Consider the following 6857-nt stretch of genomic DNA (forward strand, 5'->3'; position numbering starts at 1 on the left):
CTGGCCGACCTGCTGGCGGAACCGGCAGAACACGTGCTTCCCTGCATCCGGACTGCGGTCAGACTCGCGGTTATGATTAGAGGGTAACTTTGCGACTTACATCGGCTCTCGTGCCTCGATCTAACCTCTTTCAAGTAGGAAACATTGTTGCTAAACGTTAGCTGCCTTATCGTTTTTGTCGATAAACCATGTTAAGCATGGAGATCCTTTTATCCTAGTCGTTTTTGCGTACGACCGGTTGGTAACGTCTAAAAAGGACAACGCAAAAGTGACGTTATGCGGTAGATAGGGATGCAACGGCGATCGGCGTGTTGCGCGCCTAAGTGCAGGCAACCAAGCTGGCACTTGTGCATAGAGATTGACTGGAAAAACATTGATGGTAGGAAAAAAATCGATCGTCCAGGCTTGGTAACATTTCAATGCATGATAAGCGAGAAACGGGTTGTAAGGCTTAGTAAAATATTCATGAGGGAATGAATATGCGAAGATAAGGAAGAACCGATACACAGAAATCACGTAGTCTCTATAAGTACGATAAGCCGAGCAATGCATAGCACGCGTTGCAGTGTCAACGAATACATCGTTATGTCGTACCATAAATCAAATCGATACCAGGCTACATCGTTTGTGTCGTTCACGCATGTTCCACTATATACGAATGTCTTTACGATTAATGTAGCTCGATCCAAAAATGCGTGCATATGTACCCGCAGCTGTGTACATGCCAATCGGTGAGACCAGTTGTATCTCTGGCAGGCCTCCTTTCACATAAGCTTTCTCTTTATTCCTTGCCGATTATATAGTACATCGTTTCATCGACATTCTTTCGTCCCTGCCTTGGACGAAGGAAGAGTCTCGAGACGAGGATTAAAATTGCAGGAGCGATTTCGCGAACTCACGATATCGGCGAAAATGCAAGCAGAGGCTCTAATCATGGCGGATACACGCCGCGGTAGCTGCTACCACGTTTTACCCCTTAACTCAAGACTCTCATTACACTAATGTCCCGCCAATCACGGACCCTCCACCGTCTGCACCCTCTACCCCCTTCAGCCCTCGCCCCATTGCCGAACCCTACACTTTTTCTCAATCGCTTCAATCAGAATCATGCAAACCATTGCAAAAATCGAACAACGTCAGCCTGGTTGAGACACGTAGCTAACAATCAGCATCTATTACTTACCGTACGCTGTTTCGACGTTGATAAAAAGACTTTGTTGATGATTGTTTCTTTCTTTTTCGCGAAACTTTGTCGAAACGATAGATATTCCGCGTTAACGAGCCGGTTGCGGATTAATTCGATGTTTTTACGATTACCACATGGCCAAAATGAGACGGTGGTCTCCTTTAGAACGCGGTCTTTTGCACCGTTCAAACGTTACAACGGCCCATCCGAGTCTTTAACAGGGTACTTCGCGAAATAGCCGAAGAAACGCTCTTTAGCATACCGGCAGGGCCAACCGTTGAGTCGGTCGTTAAGTTTATGGAGGAGCGCGAGATGCGAGAGGTTGGCAATTAGATGCCTTCTGTGAACACTGTGATCTTCGCCACGCGAAAGAAAACGACCGTAAGCAAAGCTGCCGAGCACTCTCTTTAGAAGATGCAAGCTTTTAGCGGCCCAACGAGGAAATTGAAATACGAAAATCTCTTTGCTCGTGCTTCCTGACCACTGTGGTTGGCCAATCACGCGCCTAACTTTCTTTTCTTCTGATCTGTATGATTGGGACTTTACGGTCGGTTCCAATCGACCGGTATAAGGCGGAAAAATTTCTCGTGGTTTTCGGCAAGTGCATCAACCGATCAACCGTCGCCTCCTCCGTTCGAAGAATAATTGAGGTCGAGGTTTCCGAAAGCGTTGAAGACGTTTTCTATCCGCGCGGTGAAAATGGCGCTGAAAGAGGCGACCAGAGGTAATACGGCGACCATGGAAGAGCCGAGAGCAACCAACCACTTATCATTAGCCGCATCTTCTACCGAGCAGTCGGGGTAATTGTTTCCTCTGGTTTATAGTTTTATTCCGACTCACCGGCGCGATGATATCTCTCCTCGTTTTATATTCCTCCAGGCTATATCAAACCATCATGGCCGACTACGTTTCTGGCTCCCTTTCTTTCTCTCCATTTTACCCGCAATTTTCATTCTTTTTTCTATCCGTAAAACGGATGCTTGTTTCGAGGTTCGATTACCCTTTGACACTCCTTTATCTTCTAACTGTAGAACGGGAGAAATTCTCGCGTGTATCTCATAGGAAATGAGTCGGTTCGTTCGTGTAAAATCGCTATTCAATCATACGATAGAATGGAGGTGCAACACGAGTATGCTCGTACTCGAAAGAAAAGAAGGATCCTAGACGATCATGGGACCACTTTTTTTGGGGGCAAAAGAAAGAAAAAGGGGATCTCTTTAATAGCGCGCCATCTTCGAGAAAAGGGGTTGGTTCGGTTCGGATGGTAGCATTAACCTCGCCTAGTCGCGCGATATGGAAATATCCGAGCCAGGTGTAATAACATGGCATCGAGCGGGGTGTTCTTTTGGTAAACGGCGACGAAGAACTGGACGCAAAGTATTTTCGTGGAAACCGAGCGACCGGCTGGTGGCTGCGGCGTACTCGTTTTGCTTGGAAATTAAGAGTCTCGCGTACGAGGGCGGCGCTGGAAACAGGGCCTATCGTTTAAGCCGGATCTCCATGCGAGATTACTGCCCCCGGGGGTGGCAGCGACGGCACCGGTGGAGGTGGTAGTGTTCTGGTGCCGATATTGGTAGTTGTAGTAGTTTACTCGAAAGGCGGGCCCTTAGGGCTCTCCACCCATTCATAATCTACCACATTGCTGGATACAACGGGTTGACGTCATCGCTTGGAAAACTCTTGTATCGTTAACGACCATGGAACTTTTGTTTCAGAAAGTTTCTAGCTCAATTGAATTGATACTCCTATAAAATTTATACGTATAGATACGAATTTTCAATCGATCAAAGTTGTGTTCGGTACATGCAGAAAATAAGGGAGCGGAAAGAGGGCACGCGTTGACTCGAATACACCGTTATTCGAAAACGCGTGCTAACCCCCTGCATCTTTAGGGGTGTGTCGAGGGCGTGAGAGTTGCAGCTGCACCGACGCTTTGCACGCGTCTAGTTTGTTCAGAGAAGCCGTGAACACAGAAATATTTGTCAGGTTGTATCGATAAGTGAAATTCTCGATAAGTAAATTTGAATTTATCATCCCCACTTGTATTAATTGCATACAATTTGCGTCGTGATCGATGCTTGTCTGGTTGCGACACGCGCGTGCGTTCGTGATCATTGTCGATGACGCAGAGACTCGTACACATACGTGCACACCCCGATTAATAGAGAAAGGTTGAGTTTCTAAACGCAGCGCACACCCGAGAAATATATAGAGACCCGTGCGATGGGCATGACCGTCGACACCCACCGGGGCCAATGGTTCTGTTGCTAAATAATAAGCGCTTCCACCCGACAACGAGCCCCGAAAGAAGAATAACGAATGCCCAGCAGCAGCTACCCCATTAGGTAAAGAATCACCTATTAACGTGCCGCGGAGGGAGGAGCGGATTTTTAGGGTGCTGCTAAAAGGGTCTCGAGTGACAGGAAGAGGCAAAGGAGAGTATGCTCCGTTTTCAGGAGACTTCCGCTTCTTTTAGGGGCGCATAGCCGTCGCCGAACTTGGTGCTTTTTTTTGAAAAACGTTTTTCCCGATTTTATCAATTACCATAAAATGCAGTAGCGAATATCATTCGAAGGGAATATTATTTGTCGTTTCTATCTCCGTACTCTGTTGATTCATAACTTTCGTACGAGGCTATCCAACCACATGTCCCTCACTCGATATCGAATCATAGCGGTGCGAATTCTAATGCGCGGTATCGGACCCATAATGACTAGAATCATCGAGAACGATACAACGGTGTCTGATTCAATCGCAAAATAAGCACGTTGATTTCGTTCGCCGTGTTTCGGCAGATGGTATCCCGAGAAAGCCACGTGTCACTCTACTAATCGCCGACTCCCAAGTCCCACATCTTGTCCGAACGACACACAATTGGGAAACAGTTCGAAATTACCGTGAAATCTATTCGATTTAGGGCAATTCGTGGTTCGTCGTAAGACGACGTATACAATTCCCGCGGTTTAGAAACTTCTACACGCCCCCGAAGACCTCATCCGATCTATCTTTACAATTTTATTAACGTCCTTCTTCTTTTCATGTAGGTACGCGAACCGGTAGCAACTCGGAACCTTGTGTTGCGACCCTGTTTCGACTCTTTTCACGAAAGAAACCGAGGAAATCCCTCACAATAACGGGGATAGCAGCCGCTCGTCACGGAAATGCAACATTACAAAGAAGATCGGTGAGTACTCGTTGGCCACGATTCTATGGCACTGTTACTGTTACCGTTCTTTCAACGGCAACATCCCTGAGACACCGATTTCTCGAGGCTTTTAGACGCACGGTGTCGGAATCGCTTTAAAGTGGTTTCAGAAAGAATGCCCTGTGCGGTGAATGTGCGATTCTACCAACGGACACACATCCTTTCTGAATAATAAAACTTTGCTTTCGTGGCAGTCATTGTTTCCCTGCGCTGCGACGCAATCGTATAATTAACCGCACAGGAAGAACGTATAATACTCGAATAGATCATCTTCGTTGCTCATTTGCCAGAACATGGTTTATCATAGTCTTATTACGTGGAGATCCGCCCACGATCACGGACGGTCGTGTATTTTGTGTATATTTGTCGATATCGCGATCACGCTCACTTCACTAGCATCGAACGCGATTTCACGGTGCGTGCAAAATCCCATAAAATTGTAGACATCCTCGAGCGGTACGCGCGTGCAACGAGCACATTAATGTCCGTCTCGTTAAGTTTCTTACGAGTCGGCAATTATTACGCGTACGACGTACCCTCCGATGTTCCTCCAGTTTTTCCGCGGATGCGATTTTGTGCTCGCGGCCAAGCTTCTCGCGAGATCACGCTCTAGTATATTCTGCCTCATTTGCGTCTTCGATCGTTCGCTATGGTAGTGATTACCATTATTTGCCGAGCAAAAATACTGCTCTGCAGAGCGTAATGAGGATTTTGTATCGAGCTTACTTATCTGTGCAACATCGTTTGGATGGACTTCTAACGCGAGTCCAGTGTTCGCAGAAGAACGAAAAGAAGTCGGTCGCTTTCTTGCAAAATGCCCTATAAATCTTGTCGAAGATAATCTGTTGCTAACTACCATTAAAATCAGCGGTGCAAGTCCTCTTTTATCAGATTAATTACATACACGCTATCTTTGAAATGGTAAATAGACAACGCGTCGGAAAAACGGACGAAGGCTTGATTAAAAGTAAAAAAGTATCATAAGAAGTGTTCCTCTTAGGTGGAGTCGTATGATGTTATCTCAATCCCGCGGAATTACAGATGTTTCCATTATTCAGAGTGAGCAATAGATGATTACGAGAAGGGGTATGATGCGCATTATCCAACAGAGAGATTCGTCGATTTTACCCTTGCCTCTGTGCAACCGGTAACGAAGGCATTCGACTCGTAATCACGAGGCCAAGATCGTAAATTACGGCGCGCCGAGTGCAACGGAGATCCGACGAGAAAGAGAGCTAGATCTCGACGACTGTCGATGAAAGAGAAGTTGGAAGCGTTGCTGGCCATCGCTGGCAGCAGCGATTCCGCACAGTATTATGGACGCTGGAAACGCAGTTTGTCTTATCGTCCGTCATCTAGCAACGCCGAGAGGAGCATTGCTTTACGACTAATGGACTTGCACCGGTAAATCACCGAACACAATACGCGCCAGCCTGCGCACAATTTACGAGGGTCCAGCAGCATCGATTCCTCTCTCGTTCTATAAAAGATCCGGACGTCGAAGTTCAAAGTGGATTCGACCGCGAGTTCGAAGGGAAAAAGGAAAGAAAACGTCTGAAAGTTCTGCATCCCCTATCTATCGACCATCTGACCAGTCGAGTATCTGTAAATCACGGCGAACGTAAATAGCCTCGAAGACGGTGCTTTCTTAACACCTCGTCAACACGATAGTCAATTCAACCGACCGCTAGGATTACATGGTTGTGCCAACTTTACGAGACGATGCCCCATCGTTTGTTAAGAGAGTAACAAACGTACGAGTAGTTACATTATGCGATGACGTTCAGCAGTTTTTCAGACTTTCCATAAAGTTACGCGGTCAAGAATTATAATCTCGCGCGAACGTCTGGAATAATGATACCAATCACGGGGCCCGAGATTTCATTTGTTAAGTTGGAGAGTTTCAATTACTGCACGGTCGAACGTCCATCAATTTACGGTTGCGGCATTATCGAGCTCTCTCGTACGATCCCGGATACAACGGGAAATGCTGTGCTCCTCGATCCAGGCGCGATCTCATCTTAAAAAGCACTTTCGATGCTTCAGAGCGAAAAGCACTTAGGGAACGCCTCGGGTACTGCATCGTGGATAATAATAACGTTATCGAGATTTCGTTCGAGGAGACGATAAATGTTTAGCGACGGACGGTTACGGCCACGCAAACAAGGATCCGGGGGCGTGAGTAAATCTATAAAGGATGGACCAAGGGATTCCACCTGCGCATCGATTCGCACGACAATCGTTGCGCTTCTGATTCACCCGAATTCTACAGGCTCACCTTTATTGTTCTCAAACACAAGGAGATTATAGTTCACACCCTTGTACAGGTAGACAGAAATTCTCTGACGAGGATTAGTAGCATCGAGTGAAATACATTTCGTACAAGTGGTTAAAGGATCCTAAGGTATCGTGTTTCGGCCAGCAGAGTGGCTAATTAAATTATTCCATGAGTGGATTAGTTGGATG

The sequence above is a fragment of the Osmia lignaria genome, chromosome 4 (genome assembly GCF_051020975.1).
Source record: "Osmia lignaria lignaria isolate PbOS001 chromosome 4, iyOsmLign1, whole genome shotgun sequence".
NCBI classification, from domain to species: Eukaryota; Metazoa; Arthropoda; class Insecta; order Hymenoptera; family Megachilidae; genus Osmia; species Osmia lignaria.